At 38.3% G+C, this 22,575-nt stretch overlaps 1 protein-coding gene across 1 annotated transcript in view; it reads left to right on the top strand.

Annotated features, from left to right (window-relative positions):
- Nucleotides 1-22,575, top strand: part of HS6ST3 (heparan sulfate 6-O-sulfotransferase 3) — a 676,566-nt gene that overhangs the window by 340,297 nt on the left and 313,694 nt on the right. The window lies entirely within an intron of this gene.

Genomic DNA, 22,575 nt, shown 5'->3' with positions numbered 1-22,575 from the left:
GTACTCTCCAAATTAATGTTATAGATATGGTTCTAGAAATTGAGAAGATATTTTTGTGATAATGAGAGGTTGGGATTAAATTTACAGAAAAGCAAATTTATACCAGGAGGTTTTTCTTTTTCAAAGATACTATAAATTTCTAAATGAATTTCTGACATTTTGAAATGTTTTGACAGTCCTTCATTTGTGTAAAGCTTTATGTGTAGCAGCCTCATTGACTTGTTTTTGTTTAGTCTGGTTTTTATGTGATCATTTTTACCTCTGTTGAATTGGCAAAAAATAATTTAACATTTTTCCAAGGCTCTAGCTGGCACAAGAAAACTCTGAACCCAGCCAGAAATTTTTCTGTGGCCTAATTTTCACATTGCAATGAACATAAAATTTGCATCTAGTTTTATTTTTCACTCTTTTTACTGGCATTTATGTGATGCAGAAGTAAGTGTTGAAGAGCGTTAATTAACCAAGGAGAACATAACCCTCAGCCCATCTATATAGTAAATCTGTTAAATTCATAGAGATTCGGAACTTGGGGCTAAATTGCCATCTTTTGGAATGATATCATTGAGTTTGTGCTTCAAACAAATGACACAGCTGAGCAGTAGTAACCTAAGTGTTGAAGGAGACATTTTTCCTTATTTCAAGGAATTATAAAGTTTTCCTTACTCCCCTTAAAATATGGACACAAATCCATTGACATGAAAATAATTGAGCTTAATGTTAATATTTTGTAGGCAGACTGCAAATTAATATGGGCAATAATAAATCTGATTTTCAATATCATTGCTGTTTTCTTTTTAAAAATGTGAATTTTAAGAAGGTTATCTTAATTTTCTGAATGTCTTTATTTGAATTACCATCTATTCTATCAGGAATCAAAAATAAAGTCTTGTGTCTTAAAATAATATACATTTTTCAAATATATAATACAGGGAACTGTTAGGTTATTTAGGGAAACATGGCTGTCCCCAAGGTCTTGGAGAAGTTCTTTTCTGTTGGGCTATTTATTCTCCTTTCAGCATCAGAGCTACCTATACTGGGATAAGACATTCCTTTATATTTTTTCGTGTGCATGTGTGTGTATGTGTGTGTTAGAGAATTCATATCAACTTTTTACCCTGCTACCTGGGAGGAATTGCGTGATGGGATTTAACCCGACTTGGAAGCTAACAAGTTAGCCTGCCATAGTTTTATGGATTTTGGCAAAAACATGAGCCCTTTGGTCAGAGACAAAGGACCTTCTTACTCATGGCATGACAGATGGTATGAGCTTCATGATTGCCTCTCATCTCTAAGTCCCATGGGGCAGATGAGGAGCAGCCTTGGTGGATGCTGTGCACATAAGGATTTGTGACACAGCTGAGGACCCCTGAATACAGAAAACCCCAATATTTTACAATGGACTATATGTAAATCTGACCAACATTTATCATGGAGGAAGACACTATCTTTTAAGGCTGTTTGCCATATAATTAATCACCCTTAAAAGATTAGGCCAGCACAAAAACTGTTACAAGATATGCAGAAACACCATGGAGAATTATGTCTCAGTATTGCCAAGTGAAAATAAACAGGTCCTGCCTCAATCCACATTTCCCCAAATCGTGCACCCGTGGTGTCCTTTCAGTAGCATTGGAGGTAGCAGAAAACTGGTTCTAGGATAGTAGTATTATTGCAGCTACAAGCTATCTAATTAGCTACTGATTATTTTCCTCATTTAAAAAGCCTGAAAGTCACCACACATCTGGAAATCAGATGGACAGGAAGACTAATATTACATCTAATATAGTTCGGATATTTGTCCCCTCCAAATCTCATTTTGAAATTTGATCCCCAGTGTTGGAGGTGGGACCTGGTGGGAGGTGTTTGGATCATGGGGTCAGATCCCTCATGAATGGCTTGGCACCCTGCCCTTGGTAATGAGTGAGTTCTCACTGTGTTAGTTCAAGCCAGAGCTGGTTGTCTACAAGAGCCTGGCACCTTCTCCCCAGCTCTTATTCACTGTCTCCCCATGTGACATGCCTCTTCCCCTTTGACCTCTGCCATCAATGAAAGCTTCCAGAAACCCTGACCAGAAGCAGGTCCTGGCGCCATGCTTGTTGTACAGACTGCAGAACAGTGAGCCAAATAAACCTCTTTTCTTTAGAAATTACCCAGCTTCACGTATTTCTTTATAGCAACATAAATGGACTAAGATGTCACAGCATCCCTAGCACATAAAACCCTTTCTTACCTCCACCTCTGAATAGTCTGAAAAATTGAAATATTTCCTGGCCAACTTTTGCTGGCCAGAGTTAAAAGAGTAAGGTTTGAACAAAACATTGATATGGAAAAGAGTTTCTTACAGATAACTACACTTCCCTTCCTGAGTCTTCTCCCCTTTATCTTATGCCCCTTATCTTGCCCTGTTGGGCACCACTGGAAGGAATTGTATAATATCCTTAAGAGAAGTTCACACAAAAAGGGAAGATTCTCTCCCTGCTCTCACCACCACCACCCCACCCTTGGCCCTCTGAGCCGAGGGCTTCTTTTAGCTTAGTGTTGGCTCTTTGGGCAGTAGATGCTGCTAGGATTGAATTTGTTGCACTAGGTCCTTTCCCAGAGCCTGTAGACCAAGGGTCTGGAAATCAGGGCATGTATTAGGAACCAGTGTGCCTCAGCTTTGGGCCATTAATGATATCATGGTCGGGTCTACTTTGATGCAGGGTGGGAGCATCCACCAGCCATGGGGGACTAGGACTGGGGAACTTTGCTTTTTCAATGTGAGTATGAGAGTGACTGTATATGATAGCAGGCATTGATTTTTTTGGATAATTTAATGAAAAATGTAGTACTATGAAAATTTGATTTTGCTGTGTAAACCTAACATTAATTGTAGTCATTTATGTGAACGACTTAGCATTTATCTCTAATTACCATGTAGCACAATGATTATTCATAATACTAAATATGTGTCAGATCACTGTTTTTAAGTTGCATTGATTATAACACTAAAATTTGCTCATGTGTGATGCTCTGTCTTCACTTGGGCGGGTGTTTGCTAAAGTAGCAGATCTTTCCACTTACAACTTAAAACATTTAGATTGTTTTTTAATGGATACAGAAATGCATTTGCATTGGAAAAATCAGCTTTGCAGTCAGTTTGACTGTGAGTCACTGTGGGCAGTAGAATCCTCACATCACGAGGACAGTAGTTAGGAATAGTTATAAGTACTGGCATTTTAAGACTTTGGGTCTAATAGCTGGTTTGCTTCTTGCTTTATTTTTACCACTTCTGTTATTACCAGGGAATGATATTATTGAATGAACTCTAAAAAATATGTCAGCCAAGTAGAGCAGTGTACAATATCCTTGATATACTGAAATAAATTGAAGTTAGAGGAATTACTGTGTGTGAGAGAGTGAGTGATGTAAATTTCTCGTTTGCTTTCTGGATCAGAATTCAGCTTTCTCTTCTACATTTTTGTCTGTCAGTCTGACTACTAATTTTACCAGTGTGTATTAACCAAGACCACTTTGCTTTAAAATTCGTTGATTTGGTATGATGTGTAGAATGTAGTACAATAAAGCAAGGAATCTTAACAGGGAAAGTGGATCCCCACTAAGTATTCGTTGTGAAGAATGATGTTTTCATCACTGTAAGAGGATTATTGAGCATCAGTCTGTCTGTTAAATACTTGTTGAGTATCTACTGTAGGCAATATGTTTGTGCCTCTAGCAATTAATTGATCGATAAAACAAATTTAAAAGAAATCAGGCGCTTATAAGCCTTATATTTGAGTAATTGGCTATTTTCAGTACTTTTGGTATTGTTTTGAAATGAAAGCTTAATGGGTAGATAATTGAGAATTTTGCCTTAATTGTAAACCAGTGTGAACTATTTATTCATATTCAGGTTATCTGCTGCATTTCAGGTCAGTTTCAAATTCTTTGATGCTGGCTTTATAATGGAAACAGAAAGCCTATGCTTTTGTGAAACAGAAGTAACCAAGCCAATGGAATTAGTGTGGAAAAATAACTAAATGTCTTTTAAAAGCTGATGGTTAAACCTAGGCCTCTTGAGTTGAATACTCACAATCTCTGAGTTGTTCCTGGAAGAGTGATGAAGCTATGCTATCCTTTGTGGAAGAGTCAACTTCGCTGAATGCTTTTTATTAGGTGTGTGTTTAGCTGGACTCTGAAGTTTCAACGGAATTATAAAAACTCGACTGTTCTAGGTAAATTTTGAAAGAAAAAATTTGGTTTTTGTCTTTTTATTTGGGAATGAATTTTTATTCATTCATTTGTAGAATGAATACAGTAAGTATCCCAGTTATAAAATGACAATATAATCAGTGTTTGGACCCCTTCGTTATAATTACTGCTACATAATATTGAAGAAGACTAGATTGATCTAGCTGTATATCAGGATTTTGACAATTGGTTATAGTAGAAATCATTTCTGCTGTGTAAAAATGAAGAAGAGTAGATTAATCAGAACATGCTTTATCTATTTTTTTTTTTTTTTTTGAGACAGAGTCTCGCTCTGTTGCCCAGGCTGGAGTGCTGTGGCGTCAAGCTCACAGCAACCTCAAACTCCTGGGCTCAAGCAATCCTTCTGCCTCAGCCTCCCAAGTAGCTGGGACTACAGGCATGCGCCACCATGCCTGGCTAATTTTTTTCTATATATATTTTTAGATGTCCATATAATTTCTTTCTATTTTTAGTAGAGATGGAGTCTGGCTCTTGCTCAGGCTGGTCTCGAACTCCTGAGCTCAAACCATCCTCCCGGCCTCAGCCTCCCAGAGTGCTAGGATTACAGGAGTGAGCCACCGTGCCTGGCCTTAGAACATGCTTTATCTATTTATAATCAGTTTTCAGATGAGACACAGTGGTCCCACTATATCTAGATTTGAATGTCCGGCAGCCCTCTACCCTAAATGCATTTTCCTTAGTTGTAAGTGTATTTTTCTTAGTGATAATTTATACAATATTTAATCTTATTTATTCATTCTGTTAATATCTATTATGTGTATATATCATACATGTCCTTAACTTTGTCAGCCCTGATGACCTTAGACTTTAAGTTCCTATGAGGCAGTTTCACTTCTGTCTAATTTATTATGAAGTTATCTGAGAAAGTGACTTACAGAATTAGGGGCTTTGCAAAAGCTTTTTTTCCCCAGTGATGGTGGTATTTAAGTGGATGTTTTCTTGCCCTAATCTACTTTTTCCAATAATGTCATTTATATGAAATTATAAAATTTAACTTATATTTATGTCTAATTTGTTGGCATAAGTCATGGATTTTACTATGCAGTCCTGATTTTAAATATGTTTTTTTCTCAGATTAAGTATTTGGTTGCTATCTAGAGTTTTTCTTTGGGGAAAATGTAGCCAGTGTACATATTTATAATGATTATATCTTTATAAAATAAATTAATCTTTCTGAATTATTACCATAACAATCTTTAATATATGCAAATGATTTTTAATTTCTAGAATTTTTGATTGCAATATTTTAATAAAGTAGTAAAATAATAAGGTACAAAAATGTTGATCTGTATGATTTCAAATTCTATCAGTTATACGGAGGCTGATTACAATTAGCTGAATGACCCTGATTAGAATCTCTGCTCTTAATTTGTTTTTGCTCTAAAGTATATTTCAGGGGCCAAACACTTATTTATTCTTTAAATGAAAAATTTCTGTCATTTGAATGTGGCCGGATTGACATTTATCTTTAAAATACTTAATGCAAACAGCTTAAATTATAAAAGTGCTTAACGTCACAAACTTCATCATCCCAAGATGGTCCTCTTTAAAATGATCTCAAACCTCAAACAACATAAAGTCATTTCTCTTAACCTGCAACTTCTGGCTTCTCAGGTGGTAGAAAGAGAAAATTGTTATTTGCTTGGTGACAATGTGGCAGCTACATAAATGTGATATACAAAGTGAACACACAAATAGTATTTCAGAAACAGAAAATCATCTGAGTCCTTGTTGATTATGGTATAGGTCCTAGACATTTTAATGGAATTGCTTCTTAATTACCGAACTCTCTTTGATAGCCATGAAAAAAAATTGGATTGGACAGTATTGATTCCAAGCACTTCTGTTCCTCTTTAGGGAAATTCTGAGCTGGCAAAACACATACAGATGGGCAGACAAGAGTGCTTAGTTTGCCCTCTGCTGAATTTGATCAATAGGAGCCTATTTCTGTATCAAGGAGAAGTGGCTCTGTTAATTTAGGCCTGGAAATCTCATCATTACATACTCTCGAGTAAGAAGATTTAAAATATTTTACTTACGATATAAATTGCATGTAGGCATTTTTCCCAGTAAAACTTGTTTTTCTTTATCCTCCTCTTTTTTTTTAACCATGTCAAGTGTTTCTTTGCAGTTTTTTTTTTCCCCCTCAATAAGAATGCTAAGAGGATCTTAGATACTGGTTTTAGTAGCTAGCCGATAAAACTCTTATTCTACCCGATTTTGCTAGATAGCTTTTACCCCAGTAGTATTGTGTATAGTTTTAGGAACTGGGGGAGAATAGGATAAAAAATATATATGACCCATTGGCCTACTAGCATGTAGTGCTTTTTTTTCCTTTTATCATTACCCAGGTGAGCACAATTACTGTTTTGCATTCTGCATTCTCATACTATCATCTTACCTTTTTCAAACAAAAAACATTTACTGAGTCCAAACTATGCACGAGGGTAACTGGTTGATAACCTGGAATCAAGAATATACTGAATATTAGAAATGCCAAGTTATGTTTTTCTACTTTAAGCATTTATTCATGCAATCATATTTGTGGTAAAAAATGATATAAAGTGTATGGACTGGCTGTGCTATGTCTGATTTATGATGCTTCCATCATACAACAAAATACCCAAAGAAGTTTTTCTTAGATATTTTCTGCTCAGTTCTTCTAATGCAGCCATTTCTGTGAATGCTAAAATAAAGTTTGGACTCACTCAAAGGGGTCGCAAGTAATCGAGAAGGAACAAAGCCTTGACAAGCAGCTGCATCTCATAGTCAAGGTGCTCTGGCTCTGATTTGACTTTCTTTTTTTAACATTTGGAATAGGTTCTAAGAGACTGTTCTGCCTAATCTGTTACATTTGTCAGGTTCTCAAGACAAAAAAAAAAAAAAATGATCTTTGAAGTGCAGTTTGAGATTTGAAATTCCCAGATCATATTTCCATTTCCTGCTATACCTATTCTGAGAGGGCTGGGACATTATTAAAACCACCAGGGAAATGAAGACTGCAGTAGCCCCTGATGAAAAATGAAGAGGTCTGTAAAGAAAGAGACGATGCTAAACGGTGGGAGGGTGGGAGCATCCACAATTTGTCATTGGTCCTGGCAGGAGAGACACTGGGATGTGGCGGTAGGTGCTCTTCTGAGATTATAATTCATACTCATTTGATTTTTACAGTTTTATCATAAAGAAAGAGGAAAAATAAATACATTTCTATAAGAGTCCTCAAGGAAAGGAAGACAAGCGTATACGCTTTATCTGGTTCTGACCCCCAAAGATATGAATGACCTCAAAAACGGTATATCAGGATCATCTTGGAGTTGCTTATAATGAAGATCATGTTGGTCATCATATGGGAAAAGTCTAAAGAAATGGAAAGTCACTCTCATTTCAGGATAGAGTACAAAGCAATATGAGGAAATACTGAGTATATCTGAAAATATAGGTACAGTTCCTAGTAGGTCAGTTCAGGTCCCTGATATTGGGGTAGGCATGCAATTTTGAATGACGATGGACTCTGGTACTTCTACCATTGCTGTGTTGCCACGTGTTCATTCCTACACACTCATTGGGATAAAGGAATGATTTTAATTTTTCTCTCGTTTTTCAACAATTCATGGTAAGATTGCATAGTATGTTCCTTTCCCAGCTCTAGGTACACCAGTGACTATAGCTTCTTTCCGAGAATGACACCCTCCAAGTTGTCGAGGGGTTGATCAGTATTCACATTTTCTTTTGTAACTTTAAAATGATGAATTGAATAATAGTAATTACGATCTGCTGTAATTAACTGGATACAGCATGTGCATATATTTGTAAACCACATTTTAAAATTCAGTGTTCAAAAGTTGTAGGAGTGATTTGAAGTTTGACCTGAGAAACATTTTGAAAGGTTATTTGCTTGACTCTCCTTGTAAGTGTAATGATGATTAATGAGCACATTGGTTTACTTTAAACACTTTTGAGTAGCTAAATTCACTTTATGGAAGTTATTAAAGGCAGGAGTTTTATTAGAATCTTTTACTTGGAGCTCCCGATGGAGCCAAGATATTACATACAACACAACAGGCAAAACATAATTTTTGCAAAAGGGTGTTGTTTTCCCCAGAATTGAACCATTTTTCTGTGTTTTGAATCCTGCCACTGTGCCATTATGTCTTTGAGAGCAGAAAGTAAACCCAACAATGGATAGAAGGGTCTGCCCTCAGACTATCAGATATTTACTGGGAATTTGGCAAATTAAATGAATTTACACTGTGAAAGTAATTTATCCATTCAGAATTCTCCTACTTGTTTAAGTTGTTGATGGTTTTATATATAGGAAAAAGTTCTTTTATTTTGGTAACTAAGCTTTATCTTAGATTTTTCCCTTCTCAGGGCTCTTATATTTTCTTTAAGATTCCATAATGTTTTGTAAATATATTGTTAGTTTATCTTCTCTGAGCTCTCGGCTTTAGGAAGTTACCTTGGTGTTTTCAAATTTTAAAGACAGCTGGGTCATGTCAGCTACTGGCCTGATCTATACACCCTTTAAGACTTAATTCTTTCAGTTATTACAGATGTATTTGGTTTTTCTTCAGAGAAATACATGTGCACTGCTATTGATTTTTGATATCTTTATACTTAGTAGTAGACTGTGTGAGGCCATTACTTCAAATAATGGTGGCTTCAAGAATTAGACAGCTCATATGACTCTAAATTCTATTTGTAGGCAGTTTTCAGTTAAGGAGAGAAGTTTGGCAGTGTGCCTGCCCAGCATGGAGCTATTTGACTTCTTTCTCTTTCAATAGTGAGGTTCAGAGCATATTGTCAAGAAGTGTAACTTAGGTTCAAATAACGCTTGTGAGCTGGACATCTGTTGCCAAAAACAAGCTGCCTGGAGACAGAAACAAACCAACAAAAAAGCATCATAAGTCCTATGGTACAACTCACTGTAGGCTTTTAATTATCTGAGATTTACATAAGCAACTCTACAAAATGGGAGATATACCCAATTAAATGACAGTAAATTTACTTTGCTGCAGAATTCAATAATTTACATCTTGGTTTCCCTGCATTGCATTAATTATCAATTTGATAGCAGATGAAAAAGCATCTGGGTAAAATTTAACCTACGTATATTCAAGTTAACTACAGTGATGGATTTATCTGTATATTTGTTTGCTCATTTATTCAATATATTTATGTGCTAGACATTGGGGATGAGAGGATACATAAACATATAAACATAAAAATTCTAAGCTTCATATCCTTTGAAAGCTGACAGTTTAGCAAGAGTGACTAACACTTGTTAGTAACAATCATAATGTATAGTGATAAGGATGACAACAAAATGTTTAATGCAGTTGTCGTATTTATTTGTTCATTTCATAGATATTACCTGAACCTCTACTATATGCCAGAGATGCAATGGTGGGCTTGAGTAGATGTGGTCCTAGAAATAAAGACAGGTCAAATGTTACTAGATGAACACAGCCCCTAGGGTATACATTTCTGGTAGCATGAAAGACTACCTGATTAAATAACCACAGGGTGGTGAAAATATATTTCAAAATCTTCTATTAATAAACAGCATTGCTGAGCTAACACAAAAAGGATGAATCTGAAGAGGCCAAAACTGCAGCAAAAGCTGGAATTCTGCAAGATGGATGAGCTCCAAAGTTGGCTTTCACCCTGAGGTTTTCTGCTAAATCCATGAGACATTGAACTTTCGCATCTGAGCCAAGTGGCTCTACCAGCTAGTTGAGGGACGAGTAACGCCAATGTTAATGCATACTTTTCCCAAGAAGGAAGAGAGAGCAATCCCAAACCCATTATGGGAGGCAAGCATAACCTTGATATGAAAACCTGGCTAGGAGATTAGAAAAAGTAAAAATTATAGCTTACTCTCTTCATGAAAGGAGATGCAGGTATCAAATTAAAGTTGTAGCAAACAAAATCCAGATACATCTAAGAAAGAGAGTGTGTCATGATCAAGTTGTGTTACCTCAGGTAGGCAAAGTTGATTTAATATTAGGAAATTGATTAATATAATATGTGTAACCTAGTACACTCATTATAGAGTTTTTAGAAACTTTAAATAAATTAAGAAAAAAAGAATTTGATGAACTTCAGCATTTATTTATGACTTAAGAATAATTCTCAGCCAACTAGGAGAATAATGAAGTCTGATAAAGGGGATCTGTATGAAATCTACAATAAATGTATATCTAATAGTGAATATATTATATTGTCAAGACACATCACAAGTACACACACACACTCTCACAGAGAGAGAGAGGAACTTTAATGGCAAAATTGATGAGAAAGATGCTCCAACTTAATAGTTATTAGTACACACACCTACCAGATTGGCAAAAATTAGGAAGTTGGATAACACCAATGATAAGGTTGTAGTTGGGGACTCTTATCTACCTCTGTTGAGAGTAGGTATTGGTGTAACTATTCCTGTAAACACTTGGACATAACTCATGAAGCCAGCAATGCCATTACTAAGTGGAATCCCTACAGAATGTTTGTGGATTTGCACCAGGAAACATTCACAAAAATAGTCTCAGCAGCAGAACATGGGAACATCCCAAATGTCCATTAACAGTAGAATCAAGAAATACTTAAGATCTACCCTCTTAGCAAATTCCAAGTATATAATGCAGTATTAATGATAATCATCATGTTTGCATTAGGTCTCTAGAACTTACTCATCTTGCATAATGAAACTTTGCATCCTTTGACAAACACCTCCCCATTGCCCCTTCCCTCTCCCTGCTCCCTCCCTGCCTCAGGCAACCGCCCTTTTATTCTCTGCTTCTATGAGTTCGACTCTTTTAGATTCCATATATTAATGAGATCATGCAGTATTTGCCTCTCTGTGTCTGGCTTATTTCACTTAGTAAATGTCTTTTAGTTTTGTCCATGTAGTCACAAATGTCAGGAATTTTTTTTCTTTTTTAAGGAAAAAAAGAAAGAAAGAAAAAGAAGGAAGGAAAGAAAGAAAACAGTAACTAAGTAAAGTGACAGCTATGTTGTTCATGAGCTTGATTGTGGTGGTCATTTCACAACGTATGCATATATCAAACAGCAATTGTGCACCTTAAATATATACAAATCCCACTTGTCAGTTATACCTCAACAAAACTAAAAACAAAGACATGGGCTATAATATCAGTTTTAAGTTGGAAATCTCCTGTGATGAGAAGAGTGCCTGTATCCCATAGGAAAGCTTCCTGGTCACAGCTTTAGAAGAGGGCGTGTATCCCCTGAGTAGAGTTCAGTTTTTCTATACTAGTTAGCAAGAAATGTTAGGGGAAAAAGTTAGAAAAATAGTATTACTGAAGCCAAGTTACCACTGGCAGATAGTTTCCTCTGTTTCTGTCATTTCACCTTTACCTGCATGTTTCCTGTGTGTCCTTTCTGACTCCCATGGCAACACATTACAACCTTCCCTGCTATCTCTGAGTCTGCTGTGCTTGAGTTCAATATATCACGTATACAGATTCCAGCCTTGTTTCCTAGAAGTTTCCAAATTTGATTACACTTCCCAACTCTTTTTGTGTTCTGTTTGCCTTTAAATGGGAAGGTCTCTTTTCAGCATTGCCAATGTGATAGAGAAAGTTTGCAGGACAACGTGGGGTGCATGAAAGCCATTTAGGACTTGGCACCATCCTCTGCTCAAATCTGTCCTGAGTCCCGTTTCTCTTTAATTAGCCTCACAGGAAAAGAGAAGCAAGATCATGCTGCAAAACGGGATATTTTTGGAATTCTCATTATTCTTTTAGAATTGTGCCCCTGGTCATTTTTTATCTTTACTTCAGTAGAATTTCTAATAAAAACCAGACACTAGATAGGTTTAATGCTTGGAGCACATACCATGCACAAGGCTTGTTCACACTACATGGATGTGCAGAGCCTGGTTCTTTTCTTCAAGGAACCTATAATCTAAAGGGACAGATAACCATGTTAATAATAAATGATAATTACAAACACAGCATTAATTTAGCATTTCCTGTATAATAAACATTCTTCACCCATTCACTGAGCTAATTCTTATAACAACAATATCACATGGATACTATTAATATTTGGCACTATTTGGTAGATGAGTAAATTGAGACAGGGAAGGAAAAATCATGTGCCCAAAGTCATGTGACTACTAGGTGGTACACTCACAATTAAAAACCTGGCGACTGACTCTTAACCCACTGTGTGTACCCACTGAACATGTGGCATTCAACGTTACTGTGAAATAAAGCAGAGTGCAAGGTTAGTGCAAGGGCTGGGTGTGGACACAGAACAGCACTGTTCAATATCACCATGGTGGCAGTAACCCGGGAATTTGGAACTGAGTTCATTAAACCCCTCATCCTAGGGTGCCGTGTTTAATGTTATTCAGTCTTGTGTTTATGTTGACACCGAAGGGCTGTGTTTCCCATTGATTAAAACTTCTGTTGTCTTTAAACATACTTTATTGTTGACTTTTCCAAGCAGCTATTTGCATTTTAGAATGCCAGAAATTGCTGCACACAATCCTAAATAAATAAGCCTTAATTTTAAGAAAACGACAAATCAAGCTTAGAAACAAATGAACAAATAATGTATGGCACGATGTGCTAGGCACCTTGAATGGGCATTTTTTCTCATAAATTATAACAAGTCCTAGAAGGGAAGAAACGAGTGTCTTTAAATTGAAATGAATTTGAATATGAACATGAAAATTGAATTGATAGAACATTTATTTGGTTATATGATCATTTAATTGAATTCCTTTGTGTGGTCATTTGAATTTTATTTAACATTTAACAGGTTACGCGCATACACATGCACATATGCACATTGTACATCATGATGTTATAACATCAATCCTCTCTCCTTTTTCTGCAAGGAAAACAAGGAAATTGAAAGTAAAAAACATGCTAATGCAAGGCTGTGGGTGAATTATAGTTCCCACTACAAGTTTAAGTCCACCCAACACACACCTGCTGGGACAGGGCATTATCATCATAAACAATGAGAAAAATCTACCGTCTGAATTCTGTGGAGCCCTGTTGATGGATGCCATGGAAGCCATAGTATAGAATTTTGGACGTTTTTAAGGAGTAAAATCTCTATTCTGGATCTTTTGGCATTAAACAACAGCTCACAGGAAGATATGCCTTCACTGAGCTCCTTTCTTTGGCAAGACCAAAAAAAGACCATTTTAGATGACTTTCCATATTGATCTCCTTCAAGGAAGTTAGTAAATAATTTCAGCACCATCGTTTTCTTCTTGTTTATTCATGTCTTTTACTAAAGAAAAGAAATGTTTGCTAATGGAAGAAACAAAACAAAATATTTACCCCACGCTGTGCCTTTCTTTTGACAAGGGCCAATGAGGTAAGGAAGCTTTTTCTCCCTCATAAAATTGTTTACAGGAAACAGTGGGAGAGAACTAAAGAATAACAGTTTTTCTTTAGCAGCTGGAGGTTGTCTGAATGGAGTCTTCAATTCCCATGCATGTTTTGTAATGCAGATTTCTTTGAAAATGGTCTTGCCAGTGCACCTTAAATACATTTTAGAATTATTTTACCATGAAATTAGTTTTCTCCATCATTGGCTTAGTTGAATCCCCCCCCTCCTTTTTTTTTGATCAATGCTGGGACGTTAAAAATAAAGCCCTGGCTGCACATGCTATTTTTGGAAGTTCCTCAGAATTCCTTCCTGCAGCAGGCCAGTGCGCTTTGAGGGGAGGTAGGTCATTATGGCAACATGGCTACTTGGTAATCAGCTCCTCTACCTTTCATTCTGAGGCTTAATTCTCCCCTTTCTACCCTTGTCTCTGGCCTGCATTTGTATATTGATTAACCCCAAACAGGAAAGGAGGTTAAGGAGCAAAAGTAGCCTGGAATTTGGTTTCAATTGAATAAGACTTTTTAAAAAATTACTGAGTCAAACAGCAAGTCATGGTTCAGAAATTGTGATGATGGTGGTGGTGGTGGTGGTGGTGGCGGCGGTGGTGATGGTGGTGATGGTGGCGGTGTTGGTGGTGGTGATGACGGTGGTGTTTATGAAAACAGAGATAGTGGTGATTATGGTGGTAGTGGTGATGGTGGTGGTGGTGGTGGTGGTGATGGTGGTGATAATGGTGATGGTGGTGGTGGTGATGGTACTGGTGGTGGTGGTGGTGGTGGTGGTACTGGTGGTGGTGGTGGTGGTGGTGGTGATGGTGGTGGTACTGGTGGTGGTGATGATGGTGGTGGTGGTGGTGATGGTGGTGGGGGTGTTGGTGATGGTGATGGTAGAAATGGTGGTGTTGGTGGTGGTGATGGTGGGTGGTAGTACAGATGGTAATGGTGGTGTTGGTAGTAATGATAATAATGGTAGTGGTTGCAGGGGTAATGGCAGTGGCTTAAAAGCATTCCAGTTACTGGTCTAAGAAATGCTGGTGCAACACTTTTTAAATTTTTCTGTGCTCTGATTATTTTATAACGGATAGTTTTCTTTCCATGTTAATATTTTTCTGTCTTTAAAAACAGTTAATTTTAATAAGGGAAATTTTTATCAAATTATGCCACATACATGTAGAAGATTCTTCAAAAAACAAAGTAAATTTTCAATTATTTATTTAATATACATTAAGTTCACTTTGGAAAGTGAGAGATGTAAAAGGAAACCAACCCTTTAATTTAGTAGTATTAATAATCTCCTCATATTCACTTTTCCCCTTGCTGTTATACCTGAGAGTATTGTCTCTGTGTCATTGCTAGTTGGCCCATGTTTTTTTCATTCCATACTTTGAAATATGAATCTATTACAAAAGGATCATGTTGGTGAGGCATTGGGGATGAATAAGTTAGGAATAGTAATTAGTTTTCAGGCATTCCTTTTAAGGATGGCAATGCATTTTTCCCCCCAAATAATTTCCTCCCGAGCAGTTATTTTATAATAAGAACAGTTTAGTTTGACTAAATTTGCATGTTCTGAATGGACTGTCTTTATCTTCTTGACACATTATTTCCCGATTTCATTGTACTGTTCCCTCTGTCATCATTTGCCACAAAAGATATCTGCTTCAAGATATGTCATCCTGTGTCTCATGTCTGGAATATGAAGCCTTTCCCACTTAGACAAAAGAACAAACAAAATAAAACAAAACTTCTCGAGTCAATCCTGGATACTCCGCCCCTAACCACCTTGCCTCTTCCAGAGTCATGTGTCTTGAAAATGTAGAGTTGTCTACGCTGGTTTCTACTTTCACACTCCTCTTTTCAGCTCACTGCAGTCCTGCTTCTGTCCTCACCACTCTACTAAAATTTCTCTCAATATTAGCCAATGCCCTTTTTTGCTTAATTGTGAGGCCATTACTCAGACCACTTACTGCCCACCTAGATGGTATTTGACCCTGTTGATTATAATCTCTTTGATAATCTATTTATCCAGCCATCTCCAGTTCATCATTTTGGTTTCAGCTTTAATATCAATTCCTCCAATAGGAGTTTCTGGACCCCTCCAAGTCTGGAAAAGAAATAGCATCTGTAATTTTTCATAACCTAGAAACTGTTAGAAAATATCTGTTCATTTGTCTGACCTGTTTCCCTTATATCATTAGTGTCTAGCACACGTATGGCACACAGGAGACATATAAATATGTTTTCCAGTTTCTTTTGGTTTCACGTAACAGAACCTTTTTCAAGCTTAAGCAAAAGGAGAACTTATTATTATGACTTAGAATTACATGTTGGGTCAAAAGGCAGAAAGTGCCGAAAGGCTTTGGAGGACTGAGAATAGGAAGAGACAGCTGTAAGAACCAAGACAATTTATCTTGGATGTCCTCTGCCTTCGGGGGCCAAATAACTACTGGCTTCTGCTGTTTTCTGTGTTTTCGCCCCATTTTTTCCCCTCTTCAGACCAGCTTTCCTTCTTGTTGGCTTCCCTTTATGTCCTCTGAGTTTATACATCCTTAGTTCTGGTCCTCTATGCCAAGGGAGCAGAGGCAAGTGGTAGAAACATGGCTTTTAGGGTTGCACCCTGAGGGTGTTGGTTGCCATGGGCCACTCACAGAGGATGGGCACCATGAGCTGGGCAGTCCCTCCAGGACATGTCTATTTCAGTGCTCACTTAAAAATCCACTGGATGATTGAACAATGCTCTGCCAATATTTTCTCATTTTCATAAGCAATCTAAACTCTTAAAAGACCATAGTCCTCATTTACAAGAAAGTGATTTTATCCAGAATAGCTTCAACATTTCTATATACTTTCCTTATTAACACAATATGATATATTGTCCTTATCAAAAGAGTTAATTTTATCTAAAATGAGTTCCTTATGAAGTCTGAGTTGACCATTACCTTTTATTTTGGTTAAAAGAGCAGGGATTAGAGAGTGGGGAATGGACTCAATACTTCTGTTAGTCAGCTATTGCTACAATAAGGCAGGGTAATAAACATTGCCCCAGATCTCAGGGGCTTACAACAATGTGTGTTTATTTTCCCCACTCATAGGTCTGTAAGAGCTGAGATTTGGCTGATTTGAGCTGAGCTTAGTTGGGTTTGGTGCAACCAGGTTTGTGTCTGCTCCTTCAGGGACCTGGGCTGAAGGGACAGAGGCTACCTGGAGCTTGCTTTTCTACGGCAGGAGCCTTCATGGGAACACGGGCAGCTTCTGAAGGACTGGGCTCAAAAGTGGCCATTGTCACTTCCACCCACATCCTATTGTGTAAAGCCAGAGACTGGGCCAAGCTTAATGTCAGTGGGCTGAAAATGTACACACTTATCTTCTCCACTGTATTAGAAGTTCACGTGGCAGAGGGAGGGAGTAAGGATTGGGAACAAGAATCCAATCTACCATAGCTCAAGATTGCTTGCATGATTGCAATGAATTTTTAGTTTTCAAGGTAAAATTCAGATTCTTTAGCTAGGTGTGCTAGTGCAAGATGCTGAGGGCACAGAGAAGGGGCACCGATGTGTGTTTAATGGAATCATGGAGGACTTCCTGGGGGAAGTATTTTCTTGACTTCAGTTTTAAAGAGTAAGCTAGATAAAGAAGGAGAGAAAAGTCTGAAAGAACAGCATGTGAGAAGATATAAAACAACATGCCACACTCAACAGAGATTCCGTTTCGCTTGAGCCAACTGTACCTGCAGAGAGATCAGCCAGAGGCAGTTGCCTACCTAGCAACCCAGCATACCTAGGTAAAGAATCTGAACTTGACCTTGAAACCTAAACATTCATTGTAATCATGTAAGCCTATCGCTATCATGGTACTTATTGTTCTGTGCTATATCACTGCTTTAACTGTCTGTCCCTGCAAATAGAATTGTCAGCTCCTCAAGGGCTATAGTAATGCCTTAGTTAACTGTGTGTCCCTGGTATCTAGCACAGTTTCTGGCTCTTAGTAGCCACTCAGTCGATGTTCGTGAAAGAAAAGGGGGAGAATGAGAAGATGAGAGAAGGTGGAAGGAAGGAGGGAAGGAGAGAGGAGAGGAAAGGAAGAAGGAAGCAAAGAGTGGGGGTTAGTTACTTCTAGGATGACTCATTCACTGGATTCACACAGTAAGCTTTTGTTAGGAGTATCTTATTTCTTAGTTATGAGATGGTAGACCTTAACCGATGTATCACTGTTGGCTTAATTTTGTAGGTATTATTCTTTCACCTAAAGCATCCAGATATTTAGTATTATAAGCACATGCTCAGACTCTAAGTCCCTTTCCAAAACCAAATGTGTGTTCTTCTGCACCACCTTGTAAATATTTCAAAACTACTACCTTGCCAAGCAGTGTCTGCCTGAACTTGGGCAGGTTTAATTACACAGGGAGCACTCTTGCCCTGCCGTTGACTGATATGTAGTTAAAGGCACAGCCTTGGGTACCCCTAGTGGAATGCTAATAAGGAATGGGGACTTAGTCGTTATTAGGTTATTTTCTTACTAGAAAAACAAAAGGTGATGAACGTAGCCAGGGCTGAGTTCCTCCATATTCCAGGCATGCATCAAAATGAGTTTATCTTTATCTGAGCTCTCGTGCCAACCTTCTCTAGAGTCTAAGTGACTGCATGACACACCATGGTAAATAACTTCTTAAAAAAGTATATGGTGGCTTGTTTTAGAATGCATGTGCTGTTTTAAAAATAGGTAGGGAGTTTGACACACACCTGATTGCCTCTGAGATGAAATCTGAAGTGTCTGGCATCGCATCCTCTTCTGGGGAAGGTTTCTCGTCATCTCACCTCTTGTCTCCAGCTGCTCGGGCGGCAGCTAGGTCTACAGAGACGGCGTCCAATTACTCAGAATATCTGTCCCTGCTCTTGGCAGGGACTTACGCTTCCTGACTTTTGCAGATGATGGATGGCACTTTCTGTAAAATGCGATTTCTCTGAAATAGGGAGGTTGAGTCTGAGAAAGGGAAGGTCTTGGTTCCCACAGGACAGCATAACGGAGAACTGGCTGGCCAAAGTCGAGAGGCCACTGAGCAAAGGCTGCAGCGTGAGTTCATCAGAAACCAGTGAGGACAACATACCTCAGGAACACGTTGGCTGCGGTGTACTCTTAAGTGAGAGACTAGAGTTGTTTTTTTTTCTGGGTGAATTTCTTTCCAGTATATTGTTTTAACCTGGTGGAATGGGAAGGGCCCGGCCAAATGTTGTGAGTGTTCCTCTGTTGTCACGTGGCTTTCCCAGGAACCATAGAAGGAGTGGAAAGTTGCAGGGACAGCTGTCAATAGACAATGAGCAGTGAAAATCGATGAGAGGAAAATGGTCTGTTTTTGCTTCATTGATTTTTGCTGGTCAATGAATCCTCTTCATTTTATGAACCCCCCTCAATTTTTTTCCCCTGTTGGACACATCTTAATGTTAACTGCTCCGCATTAAGCACAGCACTGAAAGTGATGGTTCCTTTAATCACATGGAGTTGTTAGTGATGGCAGTGTGTCAGGTTCGGTGAGGAGTACAGGGAGATGAGGCTGGAGCTTGGGGAAGATGAGGCTGGCTCCTGATGTTTGGGAGTGACTTATGGAAAGGATGGCTGGTGGGTGATGGCGTTAGGACAAAGTAGGTTTGCTAAGAGACTGGAGGGATCGTGTTCAAATGCATAGAAAATGAATAAAAAATAAAGGAATGGTGACAGCTTCCTTAAATGAAGAGCAAGTATGGGTCCCTGAGAAAAAAGCAGTGCCCAATGTGTGTGGGTCAAATTTTAGGATGTAAGAGGGCTGTCTGGATTATAAAAATTTATGGCATTGATGTCTTTATGAGAATGCAAAGAAAAAATAGCCTTTAATATACAGTAATACAAGTTTTATGTAATAAGTTAATAATTTGGAGTTTCTTGCTTGTCTTCAGTCACCACAATAGGTAGAACAATAATTTGGCTACCATGAAGAGAAATCAGAAATCCTCCCACCAAAAATGACCTCTCTGGACTGTTTGCCCCAGGGAGGCTTGAAGCTTGGTCAACATAATGCAAAAAGAATGATCAGAAAATGACTGTCTCTAGCTAGACTCATTTTAATTATATCTTTCAAACAATCTTTGGATTGCTCTCCATATTTTTAATTTTCAGATGAGAAACTAAGGCGTGGGACATTTTCAAAAATTGCATAAGATCAAACAGAAAGTTGAGTGCAACGCTGAGATGAGAACTGAAAACGCTGTTTTTTTCTGTTGGCTGGCTATTGCAACAGATTACGTTATGCAGAAGCAGTAGATAATAACGGGAATTTCTCCAAGTAGAAAAAGCAAAGTTCGACACTAAAATACAACTGTATCCTCCCACCAGTGAGACTATTTTATTTTGTCCCTAAATAGACCTTTTAATGTGTATTTTGCATTTGGAAATTCCTGCTCTGATGCCCAAAGAGTCCTGAACATTCTTGGATTCAAAACGTTTTCCATTCCCCACACTATCCTTACTCTTCAGTCTTCCACTTGTTTGGTTTTGGATCAAGAAGATGGGCAATGACTTAGAAGCCTGCTCTGTGGTCTAAACAGTACATTGCAACAGGACAGTATGTGTCCATACCTCTGGGCACACTAAACAGGGATGACAGGAGGTTGATAGCAGCTATTAAAATAGGTTCTATGAATGCACGTTTTCCTTAAGGCCTTGGGCACTAATACAAGCATAATGGGTTAGTTGCTTGATAATAAATATATAATGTGTCCTTCAAGCTAGTTTTCAGAAGTTTCTTTTATTTCCCTGGAAACGTCCGCCTGTCCCTTGACTGTCAGTAGTCTGTTAAGGAGCATGTCAGCAGAAGCTATTTGGCCAGAATTCAGCTCTGAGAAAATAGCTGCATTTCCCAGCAACCAGTACTAAAAAAAAAAAAAAAAAAAAAACAACAAAAAAAAACCTTCTAAATTGTTATGAATTTGTTTTTGCTAATGGTAGGTGTGAGTTAATTAGAGCCTTAACTCATCCAACAATGGTCGCAGGTCAAAAAATAATCAGTTGGAACCATTGTAACTGTGTCCATTGGTAAACCTGGGAGTCACCACAGTAAGCCAAACAGACATCTGTGGTCATATGCCAAAATGAGGAATTTGCAAGTTGAAATGGAGCTTATGATAATTGGCTTAACCTCATCCCCGAACTCTCACATGGAGGAAGGGCAGGAAGAGCCATGAAAACAAACAAATAAACAAACAAATAAAGAATCCACCTGATCTGTCAGTGCTCATAATCAGGCTGTTTTAGAAGAACACAGGCTTACCTGCTGAGAGCCACAGGTACCTTGGCAGCTGGTAAATTTTTACTTGAAGAGACAACAACAACAACCTGAAAATAAGAGGTAGCTATATTTTTGTTGAAAGGGACGAATGGGCCATCCTCATCGCTGGTGAAAGCTGTAAATTTAAGGAATAAATCTGAAATGAATGGACATGATAAGAAGAAGCTATCTCCATCCTTGCTGGAGCCTTCACACTGCAAGAACACAGATAGAAATTAGGTTAATTTCCCTGGACAGATGCTGGGCATTTGTAGACAAATCTGATGGATGGGTTGCTGAAGGGGACAGAGAACTAAGACTTGAATGATTCCTTGAGACAGTTTACTACCTGTGGTGACATTAGATCTTGAGAATGTCACCAACTGTTGCTCACTTGGATGGGATATTGTGGTGTAGCATTCTTGAATCATAGAAAAGGAAAATATGTTTGTGCTGTTAATGATGGGAAACCAATCCCTGAGGAAAAGTTGATTATCAAAAGCTGGTGGAGTTGGCAGGGCCTGGTGGCTCACACCTGTAATCCCAGCACTTTGGGAGGCAAAGGAGGGAGGATTGCTTGAGGCCCGGAGTTCAAGACCAGCCTGAGCAAAAGTGAGACCCTGTCTCTACATAAAATAGAAAAATTAACTGGGCGTGGTGGTACACGCCTGGAGTCCCAGCTACTCGGGAGGCTGAGCCCAGGAGTTTGAGGTTGCAGTGAACTATGATGACACCACTGCACTGTAGCCGGGGTGACAGAGCAAGACCCCATTTCAAAAAAAGAAAAAAGAAAAAAGAAAAAAAAAAAAAGGCTGGTGGAGAAAGCTAAGGATGACAACACCTTGAGTTGATGGTGTCCTTCAGTTCCTCAATAATTCAGAGCATCTTACATAGATGAGGGGTTGAAGTAAATTGTAAGGAGGAATTTCCTGAAAGTCCTGACTATTTAATGTGGCATATGAATTACTGGAAAAGGTTATTCTTTAACTTTGTGTGTTGCTATTAAAATCAACTCCTTTTAGTAAAACATTGGCTATGTAGCATTTCTTTCCAGTTTTCTCATGAGGACCCAGATGCCCGCAGAGGCCAAACTCCCCACTCTCTGATCGCACTCTGCCTGCACTAGCTGGGAGATGAGCTGTTGGATTTCCTGACCAGGATACGGCCACTGTCCTATTTCCTTACCTAGTTTAGACGATGTGCCCTTTGGAGGGGGGAATGGAATAGTGGAATAAGAAAGAGATGTGAATAGACTTTGCCTTTTGGTCATCAAACTCCTTTAGGAATGACAACAGCAAGTAACACAAACAATTCAAAATTGCTGTATTTTTTAATAGATGACAATGGCTGTACTTTGTGGACACCTGTGAGATTTGTAGGTTCAAGAGATTAGAACACTTAGGTATCTGTAGACTTGGGTTCTTAGAGGAGGAGAACTGACAGGCCTGCATGCCCTGACATCCTGGTTCAATCAAAGGAGCAACTGATTTTCATGATTTGAAAAGCAAGGCTCATGTACACTGAAAACTAAATATTGTATTACCAATTGGCTGCATGCTTCATTAAAAAACAAAACCAAACAAAACAAAACTCCTCTCTGCCTGAGTATCAAGAAGGCTGGAGTATCAAGAAAGGGGACTAACTTTTCTCCCA

The sequence above is a fragment of the Eulemur rufifrons genome, chromosome 4, assembly GCF_041146395.1.
Source record: "Eulemur rufifrons isolate Redbay chromosome 4, OSU_ERuf_1, whole genome shotgun sequence".
Lineage (NCBI taxonomy): Eukaryota > Metazoa > Chordata > Mammalia > Primates > Lemuridae > Eulemur > Eulemur rufifrons.
Note: the sequence above shows the minus strand (reverse complement) of the source record. Positions and strands in the feature narration are given on the sequence as shown.